Genomic DNA, 23,600 nt, shown 5'->3' with positions numbered 1-23,600 from the left:
TCTCGGTTCTAAGCCATAAAGCATGGCACACTGAACTATCAAGTAGTCATCAACGCGCGACTGCCAGGCATTCACAATGTCTGCAGTTGACAGCGCAGGTGGTACACCTAGCGGTGCTTCCAAGACATAATTCTTCTGTATAGCAATGAGGATAATCCTCAAGTTACAGACCCAGTCCGTGTAATTGCTACCATCATCTTTCAACTTTGCTTTCTCAAGGAACGCATTAAAATTTAATGGAACAACAGCATGGGCCATCTATCTACAACAACATAGACAAGAAAAATACTATCAGGTACTAAGTTCATGATAAATTAAAGTTCAATTAATCATATTTAAGAACTCCCACTTAGATAGATATCCCTCTAGTCATCTAAGTGATCACGTGATCCATATCAACTAAACCATGTCCGGTCATCACGTGAGACGGAGTAGTTTTCAATGGTGAACATCACTATGTTGATCATATCTACTATATGATTCACGCTCGACCTTTCGGTCTCGATGTTCCGAGGCCATATCTGCATATGCTAGGCTCGTCAAGTGTAACCCGAGTATTTCTGCGTGTGCAAAAACTGGCTTGCACCCGTTGTATATGAACGTAGAGCTTATCACACCCGATCATCACGTGGTGTCTCAGCACGACGAACTTTGGCAACGGTGCATACTCAGGGAGAACACTTGTACCTTGAAATTTAGTGAGAGATCATCTTATAATGCTACCGTCAATCAAGCAGAATAAGATGCATAAAGGATCATCTTGTGCATGTGATCTCCATCTCCAAAGCACTATCATGATCACCACCGTTACCGGCTTGACACCTTGATCTCCATTGAAACATCATTGTCGTCATGCCAATTATTGCCTCCATGACTATCGCTACCGCTTAGTGATAAAGTACATCAATTACATGGCTATTGAATTTCATACAATAAAGCGACAACCTCCGAGATCAAGGTCCGGGCCGCTTCATCCAACAATACCGCCGAACCAAAGTATGACATGCTGGTAAGCAGTATGACTTGTATCGCCCACAACTCACTTGTGTTCTACTCGTGCATATAACATCTATGCATAAACCTGGCTCGGATGCCACTGTTGGGGAACGTAGTAATTTGAAAAAATTTCCTACGCACATGCAAGATCATGGTGATGCATAGCAACGAGAGGGAAGAGTATTGTCCACGTACCCTCATAGACCGTAAGCGGAAGCGTTATGAGAACATGGTTGATGTAGTCGAACGTCTTCACGATCCGACCGATCCATGTACTGAACGCACGACACCTCCGAGTTCAGCACACGTTCAGCTTGATGACGTCCGACGAACTCCGATCCAGCAGAGCTTCACGGGAGAGTTCCGTCAGCACGACGGTGTCATGACGGTGATGATGTTGCTACCGACGTAGGGCTTCGCCTAAGCACCACTACAATATGATCGAGGTGGATTATGGTGGAGGGGGGCACCACACACGGCTAAGGGATCAATTATCAACTTGTTTGTTCTAGGGTGCCCCCTGCCCCCGTATATAAAGGAGCAAGGGGGGAGGCCGGCTGGCCCCTATAGGGCGCGCCAGGAGGAGGAGTCCTCCTCCTAGTAGGAGTCCTCCTCCTAGTAGGAGTAGGACTCCTAAAAGGAAGGGGGAAGGGGAGAAGGAAGGAGAGGGAGGAAAGGAGGAAAGGGGGACCGGTCCCCTAGTCCAATTCGGTTTGGGCTAGGGGGGCTGCACGCCCTGCCTCCTCTCTTCAACCTCTTGGCCCATGAGTCCCAATACTTCTTCCCCGTATTCCCGTAACTCCCCGGTACTCCGAAAAATGTCCAAATCACTCAGAACCTTTTTGATGTCCGAATATAGTCGTCCAATATATCAATCTTTATGTCTCGACCATTTCGAGACTCCTCATCATGTCCCCGATCTCATCCGGGACTCCGAACTACCTTCGGTACATCAAATCACATAAACGCATAATACCGATCGTCACCGAACGTTAAGCGTGCGGACCCTACGGGTTCGAGAACTATGTAGACATGACCGAGAAACGTCTCCGATCAATAACCAATAGTGGAACCTGGATGTTCATATTGGTCCTACATATTCTATGAAGATCTTTATCGGTCAAACCGCATAACAACATACGTTGTTCCCTTTGTCATCGGTATGTTACTTGCCCAAGATTGGATCGTCGATATCTCAATACCTAGTTCAATCTCGTTACCGGCAAGTCTCTCTACACTATCCCGCAACTAACTCATTAGTTGCATTGCTTGCAAGGCTTATAGTGATGTGCATTACCGAGAGGGCCCAGAGATACCTCTCCGACAATTGGAGTGACAAATCCTAATCTCGATCTATGCCAACTCAACAAGTACCATTGGAGACACCTGTAGAGCACCTTTATAGTCACCCAGTTACGTTGTGACATTTGGTAGCACACAAATTGTTCCTCCGGTAACCTGGAGTTGCATAATCTCATAGTCATAGGAACATGTATAAGTCATGAAGAAATCAATAGCAGTAAACTAAAATGATCAAGTGCTAAGCTAACGGAATGGGTCAAGTCAATCACATCATTCTCCTAATGATGTGATCCCGTTTATCAAATGAAAACTCATGTCTATGGTTAGGAAACATAACCATCTTTTTATTAATGAGCTAGTCAAGTAGAGGCATACTAGTGACACTCTATTTGTCTATGTATTCACACATGTATTATGTTTTCGGTTAATACAATTCTAGCATGAATAATAAACATTTATCATGAAATAAGGAAATAAATAATAACTTTATTATTGCCTCTAGGGCATATTTCCTTCATGCACGCGAGGAGATAGGCTCTAGAAGTCGCGTTGTTTCCCAAAGCACCGACATAATTACCCCCACCTTCCCTCATTGCTCTTCCCCCTATCTCCACTCTTCCCACTCTCACACCGGTGGCGGCGAGCAGCAGAGCTAAGAACTGCATGTGAGCACCAACATCAATTACCAGCTTCACCACAACGCCGGCAGGGGTTCAACAATGGAGGTAAGCCCTTTGTCATGTCTCTCGATTTGTGCATTTGATTTGCGTATTGTATTCAATTTCCACATTAGATTCATGCATTAGGGATTGTATTAAATGTGGGGGTTCGAAAGGGGATTAACCACCACATTTGCATTTAGGAGGTGCAGATGGATTTTAGGGTTCATACGGGGATTGAGTGTAAGGGCGTTCGGGAATTGGGGTAAATCAAGCTTACAAGCATCGATACATCCTAGTCGGGCCGACCCTGGAGGCACTTGGGGCGGCGGGGGCCCTTAGCCTTGTCATTTTCCACCTCCGGCTCGACCACATCATCTACCATCTCCTCCTCCTCATCACCCCCAGGACGATGGGCCTTGTACAGCCGATTGGCGCCCACGCCCTGACCATCAGCTGAAGGAAATATGCCCTAGAGGCAATAATAAAGTTGTTATTTATATTTCCTTATATCATTATAAATGTTTATTATTCATTCTAGAATTGTATTAATCGGAAACTTAGTACATGTGTGAATACATAGACAAACAGAATGTCACTAGTATGCCTCTACTTGACTAGCTCGTTGAATCAATGATAGTTATGTTTCCTAACCATAGACATGAGTTGTCATTTGATTAACGAGATCGCATCATTAGAGAATGATGTGATTGACTTGACCCATGCGTTAGATTAGCACGATGATCGTTTAGTTTGTTGCTATTGCTTTCTCCATAACTTATACATGTTCCTATGACTATGAGATCATGCAACTCCAGAATACCGGCGGAACACTTTGTGTGCTACCAAACGTCACAATGTAACTGGGTGATTATAAAGGTGCTCTACAGGTGTCTCTGATGGTGTTTGTTGAGTTGGCATAGATCGAGATTAGGATATGTCACTCTGATTGTCGGAGAGGTATCTCTGGGCCCTCCCGGTAATGCACATTACTATAAGCCTTGCAAGCAATGTGACTAATGAGTTAGTTGCGGGATGATGCATTATGGAACGAGTAAAGAGACTTGCCAGTAACGATATTGAACTATGTATTTAGATACCGACGATCGAATCTCGGGCAAGTAACATACCGAAGACAAAGGGAACAACTTATGTTGTTATCCGGTTTGACCGATAAAGATCTTCATAGAATATGTGGGAGCCAATATGAACATCCAGGTTCCGCTATTGGTTATTGACTGGAGACGCATCTTGGTCATGTCTACACAGTTCTCGAACCCGTAGGGTCCGCATGCTTAACGTTCGGTGACGATCGGTATTATGAGTTTATGTGTTTTGATGTACCGAAGATAGTTTTGAGTCCCGGATGTGATCACGGACATGACGAGGAGTCTCTAAATGGTCGAGACATAAAGATTGATATATTGGACGGCTATATTCGAACACCAGAAGTGTTCCGGGTGATTTCGGAGAAAACCAGAGTGCTAGAGGGTTACCGGAACCCCCCCAGGAGAACTAATGGGCCACATGGGCCTTAGTGCAGAGAGAGAGGGCCGGCCAAGGCAGGCCGCGCCCCCTCCCCCCTGGTCCGAATTGGACTAGGGAAGGGGGGCGGCGCCCCCCTTTCCTTCTCCCTCTCCTCCTTCCTTTCCCCCTCCTAGTAGGAGTAGGAAAGGGGAGTCCTACTCCTACTAGGAGAAGGACTCCTCCTCTCCTGGCACGCCCCAAGGGCCGGCCGGCCTTCCCCCTTGCTCCTTTATATACGGGGGCAGGGGGCACCCTAGAACACACAAGTTGATTGTTTCCAGCCGTGTGCGGTGCCCCCTCAACCATAATCCGCCTCGGTCATATCGTAGCGGTGCTTAGGCGAAGCCCTGTCCCGGTAGCATCATCATCACCGTCATCACGCCATCGTGCTGATGAAGCTCTTCCTCAAAACTCTGCTGGATCGTGAGTTTGTGGGACGTCACCGAGCTGAATGTGTGCAGATCGCGGAGGTGCCATACTTTCGGTACTAGGATCGGTCGATCGTGAAGACGTACGACTACATCAACCGTGTTGTCATAACGCTTCCACTTACGATCTACGAGGGTACGTAGACAACACCCCCCCTCGCGTTGCTATACATCACCATGATCTTGCGTCTGCGTAGGATTTTTTTTGGAAATTACTACGTTCCCCAACATCAGCTCCACTACTTCGTGGTCATTCTCCTGCGCCACCACAGCGCCCGGTTGGGCATGAGGAGGCCTGGCAAGCCTATTGTCGGCCCATCTGGCTCTCTAACTAGGGTTGCCGGGCTTGGGCTGGCGTGTTGCATTTGTCCCTTCATTCGTGTTGTCACTACTACAGAATGCTGCTAATGCGACACTATGATCAAAGACCCTTTGACAAAACTATGTTCGATGCATTAATAGCAAACCATGATGTAAAAACACCGTCCAAAAAGATGCAAAACGTTTGCGATGAAGGATACATCAAACACTGTTTAGATTTTAGTTGCATGTGTGATGCGGGGCATACGGTTCAGTCCAATGAACTGTTTTTGATGAGGCGGAACAAAAGAAACGGGCAGCCAGATGAAGGCGTGTGCGATATACGACATACAATTCACTCGGATAAACTATTTGTGATGAGGTGGAACAATAGAAATGGGCAGCCATATGAAGGTGTGTGTGATATACGGGATACAGTTCACTTGGATGAACTATTTGCGTTGACCCAAGAGAACAGAAACGGTTCAACTTAACAAGATGTGTGTGATACGCGGCAAACATGTCTGTAATCGGAAATGTGTGGGAAGACTGATAACAACACAGACGATTCCTGTTAATAAGCCGTGTGTGTTGTGAGCAAACGATTGCTGGTATACAATTGTCAGTGATTAATGAAATCCTTACTGACGGGTTCCATTGTTTAGTCCGTGTGCGATGTGATTTGCTCTGTCTACAGAGCATCAACATATATATTTAAAAGACAACATTGCATAACCAAATTAAGCATACAATTACACAAGTGACTACACACATAACATTTCCACACACCAAAGTAAGCAATTACATGCATAGTAAACTAGGAGAAACGATGATCTAATCATCTACTTGCTGCGATGACGCTTGCCATTGCTCTGCTTCCAGCTAACTCCCTAGATGTTTTGGGGAAGGAGGCACTTCCTCATGTAAACGATCCGCATCTACATCTCGTAGCTCGTGTATGCCTCCTTGGCTGCGTACACGACGTGAGCTTTGTTGAGTTTCTCCATACAGGCCAAGTGCCAGGCACGCTTGTCCTTGTTGCAGGAATCCTTCATGTCTTTGTAGTTGGGATCGATGATGGCCTCGCCGAGGTGAACCAATGAGTCCTTCTCATGCTCCTTGCTGCCCCAGATCTTGTATTGGCCCTGGATGTCGACAAGATTCTGGTAGGCGATGCCTGAATTCTTGAGCACCTTTACATCATTGGTGATGTCCACCGTAGCGAACATGTAGTGGGGGTTGTTGACAAACCTGGCAAAATGCTCGCAAGGCCTTGTGGCCAGGCAGTAGTGGTAGACGAGGACGTGATTGCGTACGCACATCTGGGCAACGACGACCTTGCGGACCCATCACGAGCGCGGGTGTACTCGAGGTCGAACTCGACCACCATGTACTTCTCCTCAGCAAGCAACAACTCCATGATGTGGATGGAGTGCCCCACCTAGACTGGATTGTTGGTGTAAACCACTGAGAGCTCCATGAACCTTTTGTGGGTGTCCGCCACGGCATGCATGGTGAACCGCTGCTCGTCGTCGGCAGCCGCTCGGAGCGCCATTGGAGCCGCGCAGGATACCCTCTAAGAATTTGTTGTGGTTGTGTGCTTCTTGCAATGGTGGGCCGCGATCGAAAGGTTGAAGAGACACAAGGGTTAAATGGCCGCTATAATAAATGGGGGCCGGCCAGCCTGTAATCGTCACGTCTTGTCACCGCGTTCATAGCGGAGGATTCCAAAGCACGCTTGACAACACCGCACGTGTTTCGTTTGACCATGTGTGGGCTCGAAGAGGCGCCAAATATATTGTCAGTGAGCCTGTTCCCGCGCTACAGTGCAAGCTTCCCGCCCGGCTAGTTTGGCCACGCGTCGGCTAGAAGAGGGACAAATCATGGGCATTTATTGGCAAAACGCTTTGTAAAAACGAAGTGTGTGGAATGACTTCGGTCATAAGTTTACCCGCGGGTGATGAGGTCAACGTTACACAGAAGGGTGATGATGGACACTCAAGTGCGATAATTAATTATGCGCTCTACAGGGCACACGGTTGAAGAAACCAACTATGTGCAATAATTTCAAAGATCGCACTCGAGTTAGCTATACAGATCATGTGCTATGAGGTCGACAAGGTAAACAAATTCGAGAATGGTTAATAAAATCTAAGTCCATTGCATATTAAGGTCAAAATAGTGCTACCAATATACGAGTCTCATATGATGCCATTTCAATGATTGTACCACAAAAACTCGAAATATTACAAGGTTCAGATTCCAGAGTTATATGGCTCAAATTCGAAAATTACAAGGTTCAAACTAATATTATAAATGAAATTCAGCTCATCAGCTGCAAACGCTCGCACTGCTCCGCTGAACATGGATATAAGAGAGGTTCAAAGTAATATTACCACTTGTAAGGCTGGTTTCGAAACCTCATAATTTTTTCAAAGGGGTCAGCCACTGAGAAGTCATGTATGGGGTTGAGATGATGACTTCCGATTACTCTGTCATCTCAAGTTCCAAAATGAAATTCAACATTTTCGGAGCCTATTCCATTCTACTGCAGTCACGGCGCTGATCAACAAACCATTCATTTTTGCGAAATAAATGTAGGGAAAACCTCATTACCTTCAGCACCCTTGCTCTGACAACAAAGAACCCGACGAATATAATCTCCGGTAAGGTCCCTCGGTAGGAGTTCAAAGTAATTTCCGAGAGATGAAGATCTAGGCATTTGATGTGATTGTTATATTGTATCACATTATCCACCACCGGGCCTAATCTTATCTGCAAAAGAAGAAAACGTGTTAGTGCTTACATGTAGTTTTGAACACTACTACATGCCTATTTGGTTTGCAGGATTTGTAAAATTGATAACCCACAAGTATAGGGGATCGCAACAGTTTTCGAGGGTAGAGTATTCAACCCAAATTTATTGATTCGACACAAGGGGAGCCAAAGAATATTCTCAAGTATTAGCAGCTGAGTTGTCAATTCAACCACACCTGGAAACTTAATATTTGCAGCAAAGTGTTTAGTAGAAAAGTAATATGATAGTAGTGGGGTAGCAAAGTAATATTTTTGGGTTTTGTAGTGATTGTAATAATAGCAACGAAAAAGTAAATAAGCGAAGAACAATATAGGAAAAGCTCGTAGGCAATGGATGAGTGATGGAGAATTATGCCAGATGCGATCGATCATGTAACAGTTATAACATAGGGTGACACAGAACTAGCTCCAGTTCATCAATGTAATGTAGGCATGTATTTCGAATATAGTCATACGTGCTTATGGAAAAGAACTTGCATGACATCTTTTGTCCTACCCTCCCGTGGCAGCGGGGTCCTATTGGAAACTAAGGGATATTAAGGCCTCCTTTTAATAGAGTACCGAACCAAAGCATTAACACATAGTGAATACGTGAACTCCTCAAACTACGATCATCACCGGGAGTGGTCCCGATTATTGTCACTTCAGAGTTGCCGGATCATAACACATAGTAGGTGACTATAGACTTGCAAGATATGATCAAAAACTCACATATATTCATGAAAACATAATAGGTTCAGATCTGAAATCATGGCACCCGGGCCCTAGTGACAAGCATTAAGCATATCAAAGTCATAGCAACATCAATCTCAGAACACAGTGTATACTAGGGATCAAACCCTAACAAAACTAACTCGACTACATGATAAATCTCATCCAACCCATCACCGTAAAGCAAGCCTATGATGGAATTACTGACGCACGGCGGTGAGCATCATGAAATTGGTGATGGAGGAAGGTTGATGATGACGATGGCGACAGATTCCCCCTCCGGAGCCCCGAACGGACTCCAGATCAGCCCTCCCGAGAGAGTTTAGGGCTTGGCGGTGGCTCCGTATCGTAAAACGCGATGAATCCTTCTCTCTGATTTTTTTCTCCTTGAACACAAATATATGGAGTTGGAGTTGAGGTAGGTGGAGCGTCAAGGGGCCCACGAGGTAGGGGGCATGCCCAGGGGGTAGGGCGCGCCCCCACCCTCTTGGACAGGGTGTGAGCCCCCTGACGTGGATCTTTCTTCCAGTATTTTTTATATATTCCCAAAATAATCTCCATTGATTTTCAGGTCATTCCGAGAACTTTTATTTCTACACAAAAATAACACCATGGCAATTCTGCTGAAAACAACATTAGTCCGGGTTAGCTCCATTCAAATCATGCAAGTTAGAGTCCAAAACAAGGGCAAAAGTGTTTGGAAAAGTATATACGACGGATACGTATCAACTCCCCCAAGCTTAAACCTTTGCTTGTCCTCAAGCAATTCAGTTGATAAACTGAAAGTGATAAAGAAAAACTTTTACAAACTCTGTTTGCTCTTGTTGTTGTAAATATGTAAAGCCATGATCCAAGTTTCAGCAAAGATGATGAACTAACCACATTCGCAATAACATTTAGGTCTCATGTTTACTCATATCAATGGCGTAATCAACTAGCGAGCAATAATAGTAAATCTCGGATGACAACACTTTCTCAAAACAATGATAATATGATATAACAAGATGGTATCTTGCTAGCCCTTTCTGAGACCGCAAAACATAAATGCAGAGCACCTTTAAAGATCAAGGACTGACTAGACATTGTAATTCATGGTAAAAGAGATCCAGTCAAGTCATACTCAATGTAAACTAACAGTAATGGATGCAAATGACAGGGGTGCTCTCCAACTGGTTCGTTTTAATAAGAGGATGATGACTCAACATAAAAGTAAACGGATAGGCCCTTCGCAGAGGGAAGCAGGGATTTGTAGAGGTGCCAGAGCTCGGTTTTGAAATAGATATGAATAATATTTTGAGCGGTATACTTTCATTGTCAACATAAAAACCGAGAGATCTCGATATCTTCCATGCTACACACATTATAGGCGGTTCCCAAACAGAATGGTAAAGTTTATACTCCCCCTGCACCAACAAGCATCAATCCATGGCTTGCTCGAACCAACGAGTGCCTCCAACTAACAAGAGTCCCGGGGGAGTTTTGTTTGCAGTTATTTTGATTTGATTTGCATAAAGCATGGGACTGGGCATCCCGGTGACCAACCATTTTCTCGTGAGTGAGGAGCGGAGTCCACTCCTCTTGAGAATAACCTGCCTAGCATGGAAGATACAGACAACCCTAGTTGATACATGAGCTATTCGAGCATACAAAACAGAATGTTTATTTGAAGGTTTAGAGTTTTTCACATACAAATTTACTTGGAACGGCAGGTAGATATCGTATATAGGTAGGTATGGTGGACTCATATGGAACAACTTTGGGGTTTATGGAATTGGATGCACAAGCAGTATTCTCGCTTAGTAAAAGTGAGGGCTAGAAAAAGACTGGGAAGCGACCAGCTAGAGAGCGACAACAGTCATGAACATGCATTAAAATTAATCAACACCGAATGCAAGCATGAGTAAGATATAATCCACCATGAACATAAATATCGTGAAGGCTATGTTGATTTTGTTTCAACTACATGCGTGAACATGCGCCAAGTCAAGTCACTTAAATCATTCAGAGGAGGATACCACCCTATCATACCACATCATAACTATCTCAATAGCATGTTGGCACGCAAGGTAAACCATTATAACTCATAGCTAATCAAGCATGGCACAAGAAACTATGATCTCTAATTGTCATTGCAAACATGTTTATTCATAATAGGCCGAATCAAGAACGATGAACTAGTCATATTTACAAAAACAAAAGAGGTCGAGTTCATACCAGCCTTTCTCATCTCAGTCAGTCCATCATATATCGTCATAATTGCCTTTCACTTGCACGACCGAATGGTGTGAATAATAATAGTGCACGTGCATTGGACTAAGCTAGAATCTGCAGGCATTCAATAAACAGGAGAAGACAAGGCAATATGGGCTCTTTTTTCAGATAAACAATAATGCATAAAAGAGCCACTTCAACAATTTAATTATGGTCTTCTCCTATCGATCCCCAAAGAAAAGAAAAGAAACAAAACTATTTACAGGGAAAGCTCCCAACAAGCAAAAGAAGAACGAGAAATCTTTTTGGATTTTCTTTTTAGTTACTACTACTACAGGCATAGAAAGTAAACTAACTAAAAGCTACAACTATTTTTTTGGTTTTTCTTAAGGTTTTCAGACACACAAGAAGAAAGCATAAAGAGGGAAATAAACTAGCATGGATATTACAATGAAAAAGTATGAGCACCGACAACTAGCATGAGTGTGTGAACATGAATATAATGTCGGTGAGAAATACGTACTCCCCCAAGCTTAGGCTTTTGGCCTAAGTTGGTCTATTGCCACGGCTGGCCTAGCGGATATCCCAAGTTGTAGTTGGGGTCGTACTGTGATGCAGCAGCTATTGCCTCATGAGCTGCTGCTTGGAGGCAAGCTGTCTCCGTCCTCCTCTTATACTCATTCGCCTCCTCCCTGGTTATAGCATATCTCCCCTTTCCCTGAAAGTCAAAGAAAGCGGGAGCAGGGAGAGCGACGTGATAGGTGCGTCGTCTGTCAAAGATTAGTCAGTACTGGAGGAACTAGTCGTTCCTCTCAACAAACTGATGACGAACCATAGCATCATAATCTAGATAAGAAGGAGACAACTCAATATCATCTCCACGTATGGGTATCTCAAGAAAGTTAGCTATACGAGTTGCATAAATTCCACCAAAGAAATCTCCATGAATACGATTATTATGCAACCTACATGCAACAATAGCCCCCAAGTTATATTGTTTATCTCCTAAAACAGCGCTCCTGAGAACGCTAAGATCAGGTACACACATGTGACATGCTTCATCTTTACCATTTATGCACCTTCCTATAAGATAGCAAAATAATGTATAGCGGGAAAATGAATGCTCCCTATGGTGGCTTGTGTTACATCTCTAGATTCCCTCACTGTAATACTAGCAAGAAAATCTCTAAGCTAAGATTTGCTAGGTTCACTAGCACTACCCCATTGTGGGAGTTTGCAGGCAGTATTAAAATCCTCTATATCCATGGTATAAGATTTATCATAAAGATCAAACAGGACAGTTTGTGAATTGCGCGAGGATGAAAATTTAAACCTTCTCACAAATGAATCAGTTAAATAGAGGTATTGGGGGCACTTATCTGCCTCTAAGTTCTCCATGTCAGCATTACGCACATATGCATAAAATTCCTCTTTAATTCCTGCTTGGACCATGAAATCCTCTGACGGACATTCACAAGGCCGCACTTGAGCGTCCCTCGGTGGTTCATTGTCCGCATCGTGTATTGCGGGTCTAGGTCCTTGCTTCCTTGAAGAACCACCTTGGTACATTTTCCTAAATATATTTCTTCCTTCGAAAAATTTCTGAAATTTTTAGCAACTTAAAAATAAAAGTGAACCAAACTCAACAAAATTGATAGCAACTACTCCTACAAGTTCCTAGAGACTATATCATGCATTAAAACTACTTTTGACCATATAAATTTGACATGCAAGCTCAAGAACATGGTCACCTAAGCAGCAAAAATTTCCAATGAATAAAGCACTAGAACAAAAACTATTTGGACCATTGGAGGAGTCACATACCAAAGAACAATCTCCCAAAGCAGTTTTGTGAATGGAGCTTTGAGCTAGGAGATCGAAAATGGCAGGAAGATGAGCTAGAACTCGTGCATGAGCTGGTTGGTGATTTTTTTGGGAGGAAGCATGAGTGTGTGGTGGCTGGAATAAGTGGAGGGGACCCACGTGGGGTCCACGAGGCAGGGTGGCGCGCCTTGGGGGGTGGGCGCGCCCTCCACCCTCGTGGGCACGTGGCTGCTCCCCTGCTGTGTTTTCAGTGCCAGATATTCTCAAATATTTTGGAAAAAATCATATTTAATTTTCAGGGCATTTGGAGAACTTTTATTTTTGGGGTATTTTTTATTACATGGATAATTTAGAAAACAAACAGAAAATACTATTTTTGCTTTATTTAGTATAAATAACAGAAAGTAAAGGGAGGGTATAGAAAGTTGTGTTTTCTAAATTCATCCATCTCGTGCTCATCAAAAGGAATCCACTAACAAGGTTGATCAGGTCTTGTTAACAAACTCATTTCGAATAACATGGAACTGGAGAATTTTCGAATAACACTAGGTTACCTCAACGGGGATATGCACATCCCCAACAATAAGAATATCATATTTCTTCTTGACAGTGGGAAGAGGAAATTCAAAACCTCCAAAAATAATCGATGGAATTTTTCCAATAGAGTTTATACTATGAACTTGAGGTTGTTTCCTCGGAAAGTGTACCGTATGCTCATTACCATTAACATGAAAAGTGACATTGCCTTTGGTGCAATCAATAACAGCCCTGCAGTATTCAAAAAGGGTCTACCAAGGATAATCGACATACTATCATCCTCGGGAATGTCAAGAATAACAAAGTCCGTTAAAATAGTAACGTTTGCAACCACAACAGGCACATCCTCTCAAATACTGACAGGTATAGCAGTTGATTTGTCAGCCATTTGCAAAGATATTTCAGTAGGTGTCAACTTATTCAAATCAAGTCTACGATATAAAGAGAGATGCATAACACTAACACCGGCTCCAAGATCACATAAAGCAGTTTTAACATAATTTCTTTTAATGGAGCATGGTATAGTTGGTACTCCTGGATCTCCAAGTTTATTTGGTATTCCACCTTTAAAAGTATAATTAGCAAGCATGGTGGAAATTTCAGCTTCTGGTATCTTTATCTTATTTGTAACAATATCTTTCATATATTTAGCATAAGGATTCATTTTAAGCATATCAGTCAAACGCATACGCAAAAAGATAGGTCTAATCATTTCAGCAAAGCGCTCAAAATCCTCATCATCCTTTTTCTTGGATGGTTTAGGAGGAAAAGGCATGGGTTTGTGAACCCATGGTTCCCTTTCTTTATCGTGCTTCCTAGCAACAAAGTCTCTCTTATCATAACGTTGATTCTTTGATTGTGGGTTATCAAGATCAACAGCAGGTTCAATTTCTACATCATTATTATTGCTAGGTTGAGCATCAACATGAACATCATCATTAACATTATCACTAGGTTCATGTTCATTACCAGATTGTGTTTCAGCATCAGAAATAGAAATATCATTGGGATTCTCAGGTGTGTCAATAACAGGTTCACTAGAAGCATGCAAAGTCCTATCATCTTTCTTTTTCTTCCTCTTAGAAGGACTAGGTGCATCAGTATTAATTCTCTGAGAATCTTGCTCAATTCTCTTAGGATGGCCCTCAGGATACAAAGGTTCCTGAGTCATTTTACCACCTCTAGTCATAACCCTAACAACATTATCATTCTTCTTATTATTTAATTCACTGAGAAAATCATTCTGAGCTATAAGTACTTGTTCTACTTGAGTGGTAACCATAGAAGCATGTTTACTAATAAGTTTAAGTTCACCCTTAACACTGGCCATATAATTACTCAAGTGTTCAATCATATAAGCATTATGTTTCAATTGTCTACCAACATAAGCATTAAAATTTTCTTGTTTAACAATAAAATTATCAAACTCATCTAAGCATTGGCTAGCAGACTTATTACGAGGAATATCACCTTCATCAAATATATAGAGAGAATTTACCTTTACTACCTATGTTGGGTTATCAAGACCATGTGTTTCTTCAATAGGTGATGAATTAAGACCATGTATTTCTTCAACAGAAGGTAAGTTCTTAACATCTTCAGCTTTAATACCTTTTTCTTTCATAGAATTCTTTGCCTCTTGCATATCTTCAGGACTGAGAAATAGAATACCCCTTTTCTTTGAAGTTGGATTAGGAGTTGGTTCAGGAAGTGTCCAATTATTTTCATTGGTCAACATATTATTCAGTAGCAATTCAGCTTGATCAACAGTTCTTTCCCTGAAAACACAAGCAACACAACTATCCAGGTAATCTCTGGAAGCATCGGTTAGTCCATTATAAAAGATATCAAGTATTTCATTTTTCTTGAGAGGATGATCAGGCAAAGCATTAAGTAATTGGAGATGCTTCCCCCAAGCTTGTGGGAGACTCTCTTCTTCAATTTGCACAAAATTATATATTTCCCTTAAAGCAGCTTGTTTCTTATGAGCGGGGAAATATTTAGCAGAGAAGTAGTAATCATATCCTGGGAGCTACGCACACAACCAGGATCAAGAGAATTAAACCATATCTTAGCATCACCCTTTAATGAGAACGGAAATAATTTAAGGATATAATAGTAGCGAGTTTTCTCATCATTAGTAAAGAGGGTGGCTATATCATTTAATTTAGTGAGATGTGCCACAACAGTTTTAGATTCATAGCCGTAAAAAAGATCAGATTCAACCAAAGTGATTAACTCAGGATCAACAGAGAAATCATAATCCTTATCAGTAATAAAGATAGGTGAAGTAGCAAAAGCAGGATCATATTTCATTCTAGCATTCAGAGATTTTTCTTTCAGCTTAGCTAATAGTTTCTTAAGATCACTTCTATCATTGCAGGCAAGAAAGTCTCTAGCAGTTTCTTCATCCATAACATAACCCTCAGGTACAACAGGCAATTCATATCTAGGGGGAGAATCTTCATCATCACTTTCATCAATATTAGCAGTTTCAATAATTTCATTCTCTCTAACCCTACCAAGTTGTTCATCAAGAAATTCACCAAGTGGCACAGTAGTATCAAGCATAGAAGTAGTTTCATCATAAGTATCATGCAAAGAAGAAGTGGCATCATCAATAACATGCGACCTATCAGAATTAATAGCAGAAGCAGGTTTAGGTGTCGCAAGCTTACTCATAACAGAAGGTGAATCAAGTGCAGAGCTAGATGGCAGTTCCTTACCTCCCCTCGTAGTTGAGCGATAGATCTTGGTTCTTTGATCTTTCAAGTTCTTCATAATGATAAGCAGATATAAATCCCAAGTGACTCAAAGAATAGAGCTATGCTCCCCGGAAATGGCGCTAGAAAATAGTCTTGATAACCCACAAGTATAGGGGATCACAACAGTTTTTGAGGGTAGAGTATTCAACCCAAATTTATTGTAACATCCCAAATTTTCAATTTGGAATGTTATACATTAGATCATCATTGCATATCATAATTTATTTGCTTTTGGTTTTGATCCTAGAAATTCCACGCAACTCAAGGACCCACGGAGAGAGTTGGGGATTTCGTTATTTTCATATTTGAGTTTTCTCAAATTTTGCGAATAGGATCATTTGATTTTAATTATTTTATCATCAATTATTTCTATTACAAAAATATGAGAGAGGGAATTAAATGACTTTCCCAAAATAAAGAAATATTGAGGATTTAATAATAAAATCAAACAAGATTTTATTTTGGAGTTTTTCGGTATTTTATTTGGATTTAGGAAAAATGTGCGTTTTTCAAAATTGCATTTAGGCTCCAAATAAATGTTCACCTTGTGCGGCTTGATTTTAGAAGCCCGGGAAAATTTATTTCGGGATTTTTGGAGTCCGTTTAGTATTTCTTTTATTTGTTTTTCTGCGTGAAATAATTAAAAAAAACGCGAACCGACTTTGGGCCGTACCCGAGCAGGACTCCGCCCGGGGCAGCCTTTAAATAGCCGCCGCCCAAGCCGCCTTTCACACCCTCGATGCGACTATATCTCCCACGTGTCGAGGCACGACTTAGAGGCATAATCTCATTGAAGGCAATGTCGCAAGTTAGGCAATCTTCACAACATCCCATGTAATATAGATAATAAGAGGGGAGAAACATAGTTGGCTTACACTCGCTACGTCAATCAAAAAACATAAATAGCATTACAACATTCAAACACTCATGGCCCGACTGCGGCGCCAAAATAAAAGATAACCCAACATGCGACACGGTCCCGATCACCCCAACTGGGCACCACTACTGATCATCAGGGAAAGACACATAGTATCGGCGTGAGTCCTCGTCGAACTCCCACTTGAGCTCAAGCGCGTCATCTGGAGCGGAATCATCAGGCCCTGCATCTGGTTTAATAGTAATCTGTGAGCCACAGGGACTTAGCAATCTCGCACCCTCGCGATCAAGACTGTTTAATCTTATAGGTAAGGCAAGGAAAATATGTGGAGCTGCAGCAAGCGACTAGCATATATGGTGGCTAACCTATTCGCCAAAGAGAGCGAGAAGAGAGAGGGAGAAGCGCGAGCGAGAATCTAGAGAACAACCTGCGGCAAGCATTACTCCAACACCGTGTTCACTTCCCGGACTCCGCCGAGAAGAGACCATCACGGTAACTCACACAGTTGATTCATTTTAATTAAGTTAAGGTTCAAGTTATCTACAACCGGACATTAACAAATTCCCATCTGCCCATAACCGCGGGCATGGCTTTCGAAAGTTCAAATCCCTGCAGGGGAGTCCCAACTTAGCCCATGACAAGCTCTCACGGTCAACGAAGGAATAGACCTCCTCCCGAGACGTTCCGATCAGACTCGGTATCCCGGTTCTTCAAGACACTTCGACAGGTTAAAACAAATCCAGCAACACCGCCCGAAGGTGCCGACAAATCCCGATAGGAGCTGCACATATCTCGTTCTGAGGGCACACTCAGATAGGTCAAGCTACAACTAAAACCAACCCTCGAGTTTCCCTGAGGTGGCCCCGCAAGCTGCCTGGTTCGGACCAACACTCAGAGGAGCACTGGCCCGGGGGGGGGGGGGTTAAATAAGATGACCCTCGGGCTCCGGAAACCCAAGGGAAAAATAGGCTAGGTGGCAAATGGTAAAACCAAGGTTGGGCATTGCTGGACAAGCTTTAATCAAGACGAACTATCAAGGGGATCCCATTATAACCCAACCACGTAAGGAACGCAAAATCCGGGAACATAACACCGATATGACGGAAACTAGGGCGGCAAGAGTGGAACAAAACACTAGGCGAGAGGCCGAGCCTTCCACCCTTTACCAAGTATATAGATGCATTAAGATAACAAGGCAATATAATGATATCCCAACAAGTAAATAATGTTCCAACAAGGAACGGTCTCCAATCTTCACCTGCAACTAGCAATGCTATAAGAGGGGCTGAGCAAAGCGGTAACATAGCCAATCAACGGTTTGCTAGGACATGGTGGGTTAGAGGTGTGACATGGAAATTTGGGAGGCATGATAAGCAAGTGGTAGGCATCGTAGCATAGGCATAGCAAAAGAGCGAGCATCTAGCAAAGCAAAGATAGTAGTGATTTCGAGGGTATGATCATCTTGCCTGCAAAGTTTTCAGAGTTGACTGGATCCTCGAAAGCAAACTCAACGGGCTCCTCATTAGCGAACTCGTCTCCCGGCTCTACCCAAACAAGACAAACAAGCAACAAGGACACAATCAACCACGTGCAAACTCAAACAACATGATGCAAAGATGATATGCTATGCGGGATGCAATATGTGATGCATATGCAAGATTTGACAAGGAAAGAATGAATCTGGCCTCAACATGGAAATACAAGTGTGCCACTAGAAAGATGAGATGAAATCGCTTGAAAATGATATAAATAACGCCGGAATCGGAGTTACGGTTTGGAAATGGCAAGCAATTCAAATATGACCACGATCTGCGATTTACAGCAAGTAGCCATCTAAATGCAACAAGATGAACATGCTACAGCACTCAAACATGACAACAAAATACATGGCAGGGATCCATTCATGATGCTTAACAAAAGTCTAGCACTGAGCTACGGCCAAATCATCCATTAACAGGTTCAACCAAGCATGGCAAAAATGCATTTGGTAAACAGATCTCAGACTTCGTGAAATTAACACTTGTCTGGAATTTCAGATCAGGTAGCACTCTTTGGAGCATGAAAACTATATGCTACAGGACCTGAACATGGCAAAGTAAAGCATGGCATGGAGCTACTCAAAGAGCTTAACAAAAGTCCCTTAGTGACCCTGAGCCAGAAGGGATCATAAAATACATTTGCAAGTATGTGAACATGGCAAAAATATAATCAGATCACAGACTTAGTGAAAACCGGAGCATGCTGAAAACAGATATCAAGTAGGCATGTTTACGAGCTCGATGCACTCACTACAGAGCAAGTCATGACAATCTAAGCATACACCCATCAAGAATACACAAAATGCAAGCTAGACATGGCAAGAACAATAACATAGCATGCACGGATCAACTACAACATCCTTGGCAAAATCGCTAACAAGTAGACAATCTGCCCAGATTCACGAAATAGCAAAAGTAGAGCTCGATTGACTCAAGCTAGGGTGCTCCATAATTGCAAAAAAAGACATGGATGGATAGATCACTACAAGATTAACAAAAAAATCCTTACTGATCATCCTCAAAAGATGCACGGATCACTAGGAAACAACATGAACATATGGCGTAATGAGATAAACAGGTCAAGGACTTAGTGGAAATGCTAAGTCCCTGAAATCAGCATTACCAAGTGCCTCACTTTGCAAGCTTGTGCTAGTCACCACACACATCACAAAAATACATGGGTTGCACCTCCGGATAGATGGCAAAACATATAACAAAACACATGTAGAGCTCATGGGCACATCATGCACACAATAATCATGGCAAAAATGACAAATATCTAATGGAGCAGCAGATCTGACAATTATCCCAAATAGCACTCTTCCAACAGCATTTCGGGCATCAATATGAACTCAAATGAAAATGATGCAATGAGATGAAATGATGTGCTCTCTGAGACGAACATTTTGATATGCTATATGCCCAAAACGGAGCTACGGATGCAAAGTTACGATGCGATGAACCGGAGCAATTAATTAGGGTTTCGGGGCAAAAGTCAACCGAGACGGGATCTCAGATCCAGATCCACTGTTCACGTGCGGATAACGATGTTCGCCGGGAAGCTCGAGCTCGCCGGAGAAGGGGCCGGCCGGAACTTGGGGAGGCGGAGGCGGCGGAGGGCGTCGCCAGAGAAGGCGCGGCTGGGCGCGGTCGCCGGAGCCGGGAGCTCCTCTCCCTGGCGCGGGCGCCGGCGAGGGCTTGTGGCGGCGGGGCGAGGTCCGGTGGCGGCGGAGTGACCTCCTGCCGGCGATGGCGCGCCGGGTGGCGGCGGTCGGGGCTGAGGAAGACGACGGCGGGCGCGGGCGTGAGGCGGCCCGGATCGGCGCGGGAGAGGGCCCGCCTTGGGCCCGGGCGGGCCGGCGGCAAAGTGGTCTCCGCGGGGGACACGTGGCGGCGGCTGATTGGCGGTGGCGGATCGGGCGGACGTGTCCGGCCCGATTCGGACACGTCCGGTGGCGAGGGGAGCTGATTTTAGGGTTTCGGGGGAGAAGGAGATCCGGATTTCGGAGGGGGTCTATTTATAGGCATAGAGGGAGCTAGGAGAGTCCAAATGAGGTGCGGTTTTCAGCCACGTGATCGTGATCAAACGCTCTAGATGATGGAGAGGGTTTTGGTGGGTTTTGGGAAACTTGGAGGGGTGTTGGGCTGCAACACACACGAGGCCTTTTCGGTCCCTCGGTTAACCGTTGGAGCATCAAACGAAGTCCAAATGGTACGAAACTTGACAGGCGGTCTACCGGTAGTAAACCAAGGCCTCTTGGCAAGTCTCGGTCCAATCCGGAAATGTTTAATCCCCACACATGAAAGAAAGGTAGAAATGACCACCGGAGGAGAACGAAGCGCCGGAATGCAAAATGGACAACGGGGAAAATGCTCGAATGCATGAGACGAACGCGTATGCAAATGCAATGCACATGATGACATGATATGAGATGCATGACAACGATAACAACACACGGAGACAAAGACCCGAACCCGAGAGAATAAAATAACTTAAGGCCGGAAACGGCAAGAGTTGGATTACATATTGGGTAAATCATATCCGGGGTGTTACACCGCCCCAGCCCACCAGAGCCGCCGCCAACCCTAACCCTAGCCGCGCCTCGATCCGCGCGCCCGCCACCGCCGCCGGAGCCACCGCCGACCCGCCTCCCGAGGTAAAAAAAGAGAAAAAAGGGGGGTCACAATTTTATTTTTTTAGTTTCGGTTTTTTAAATAGATCGGTTTTTCCGATTTATTTAATTAGCGAGCGTTTGTCCGTTCGTTCGTTCTAGCGAACGTTCTTCGTTTTTCTTTTTCTCGGATTAAATCCGCGATTTTTCTGATCGCGATTCCTGATCCGATTTTCGTTTTAGTATAACTTTTCGCTCGTTTATCAGAATCAGGCGATTCAAGCGCCTGGAGTTTCGTCTCGAAACCCTTTATCCGTTTAACCAACTTAAACAAGTTTTTGCCACTGTAAAAATTGCCATAGATCCAGAATAGTAAACGAAGCTTGTTTCTTTTGCCATTTGACTTTCGTTGCTTCGTTTGATTTGATTCTTTTTGCAAACCGGAGTTTTTAAGTTGAACCTTCTGGTTAGATCTCTTATTTGAGTTTTACCTGTGCATTAGATGACTACTTATTGTATGCTTGTTTGTTTGACTGCGATAGAATACCCGGAGTGCGCCGCCTGTTACTTCGAATCTCGATGTTTCGCGGATCATCAGCAAGGCAAGTAACACTTTGATCATACCTCCTACTACCCAGTTTTATTGCATTAGATCAATCCTCGAACATTGCATGATTAGGATCTAATTAAATTGTGGGATGGGAAGTAGTTGAGGTAGTACCTATTACCTGTTTATTATCAAACCTTTGGGAGTTACTTCTACGTTTGCCTATTATGCCATGCTATGCTAGTAGACGTGGATTGGGTGAGTGATTTCCATGACAGATGTGAGTTTGTTAATTAATGGTTTATCTAAGGTGGCAACTTAAACACACATCTGGGTGGATTGAGGTACCTGGGTATTCTAGGATTGCCTGTTTTTCTTTATGGACCGCCACCCAGGCCCAAAGGGATCATGAGATTTTTCATACTAGAAACTTCCGTGTGCAGCCACAAGCTATTATGGGCTCTAGCATAGTTGATTAAGTCGTGCGAACTCTTACAGGGTAGACTAGAAGATGTAGGGGAAAGTAGGTGTAACGGTCTATCCATCGTAAGGTGCTAGCGCTTCTGAAAGACTATGTCTCGGTCATCCGTCTTCTCAAACACCATGTAGTGCGAGAAACCAAACGGAGGCGATCGAGTCTTGTGGGGAAAAGTGCGCAAACCTCTGCAGAGTGTATAAACTAATCATGGTTAGCCGTGTCCCCGGTTATGGACAGTTTGAGTATCTAGTACTTGGATTATCATGTGAATCTCAACATGTTACTCTACATTAATTTTGTTGGGTTTTGTTTAATGATGATGCTTAATTGGGATTGAGGATGCTGTCAACCATTCTCAATGTTTAACAACTACCATGATAGTTAAATAAAATTTATTCCTTCGCAGTAGGGAAAAATTGGCTTTACGCAAAACTGTAACCATAGAGCTTTCCACCAGCCAAATATGCATATAGTATAGCTGTTTCATTCCATTACTCTCTGTGTGTTACTTTGCCAGCATATTCCATGTGCTGACCCGTTTCGGGCTGCAACGTTAATGTTGCAGACTTTTCAGACGATGATTAAGGAGTTTTTAGGTCGTGGTTCTATACTCAGTGATGCCGTTGGAGTTGATGGACTCACTTATCTTCCAAGCCTTCCGCTGTTATCGTTATTAGATGTCTTAAGCCACATTTATTGTAATAAGTTCTCTATTGAGACACTCGATGTAATAAGTGTGTGATTGCTACTCTATTATAAATCCTCCGAGTACTGTGTGGTGTCAGCATTACTGATCCAGGGATGACACCTGAGCACAGAGATCAGACCGTTTGAGGTCTGGTCGCTACAAAGATGGTATTAGAGTACACGCTGACTGTAGGACACGACCACTAAGCTAAAGACCTAGATCACTATTCACTCTCTTCTCTTCTGACCTCTCATCTTTTCTACTCTTTAGGATGGCGGATGCAAGGAACAAGTTCACGCAACCGGATGACGATACACCCTTTGGACGTCACTTGAAGGAAGTCACTAGATACCTGAATATAGGAGTACCAAGCTTCACTGGAACCTACAACGCCAGTTTACCCGAAGAAGAGCGCTGGATGATTCAAGTTCAAGTTCTAGAAAGGACATTCATGCCAGTCACTGAGCCCATAGAGTTTTCTTTTGATGCACCAACTTGGAGTCTAGGAAAGAGCATGGCAGCTCACATCGCCATGGGACGCATTGGAGAAGTCTACCGCAATGATCTCAAGGATACTATCTACCAGATTTGTGGGCGCCGAGATGAGCACTGGGAGATGATCAGCACCATAAGGGATAGATCAATTGCAGCTTTTATCCAGGAATTAAACCAGCACATTCGACGACAGGAGAACCAGATGTGCGCCGACATGATAGACCTGAAGAAGGCAAGGACAAGAATCAAGGAACTGGAGGAAGAACTCAAGGCTACACGTGAAGATTA

This window comes from Triticum urartu, chromosome 2 (genome assembly GCF_003073215.2).
Source record: "Triticum urartu cultivar G1812 chromosome 2, Tu2.1, whole genome shotgun sequence".
Classification (NCBI taxonomy): Eukaryota; Viridiplantae; Streptophyta; class Magnoliopsida; order Poales; family Poaceae; genus Triticum; species Triticum urartu.
The sequence above is the reverse complement of the archived record's forward strand: the minus strand, read 5'-3'. Positions refer to the sequence as shown.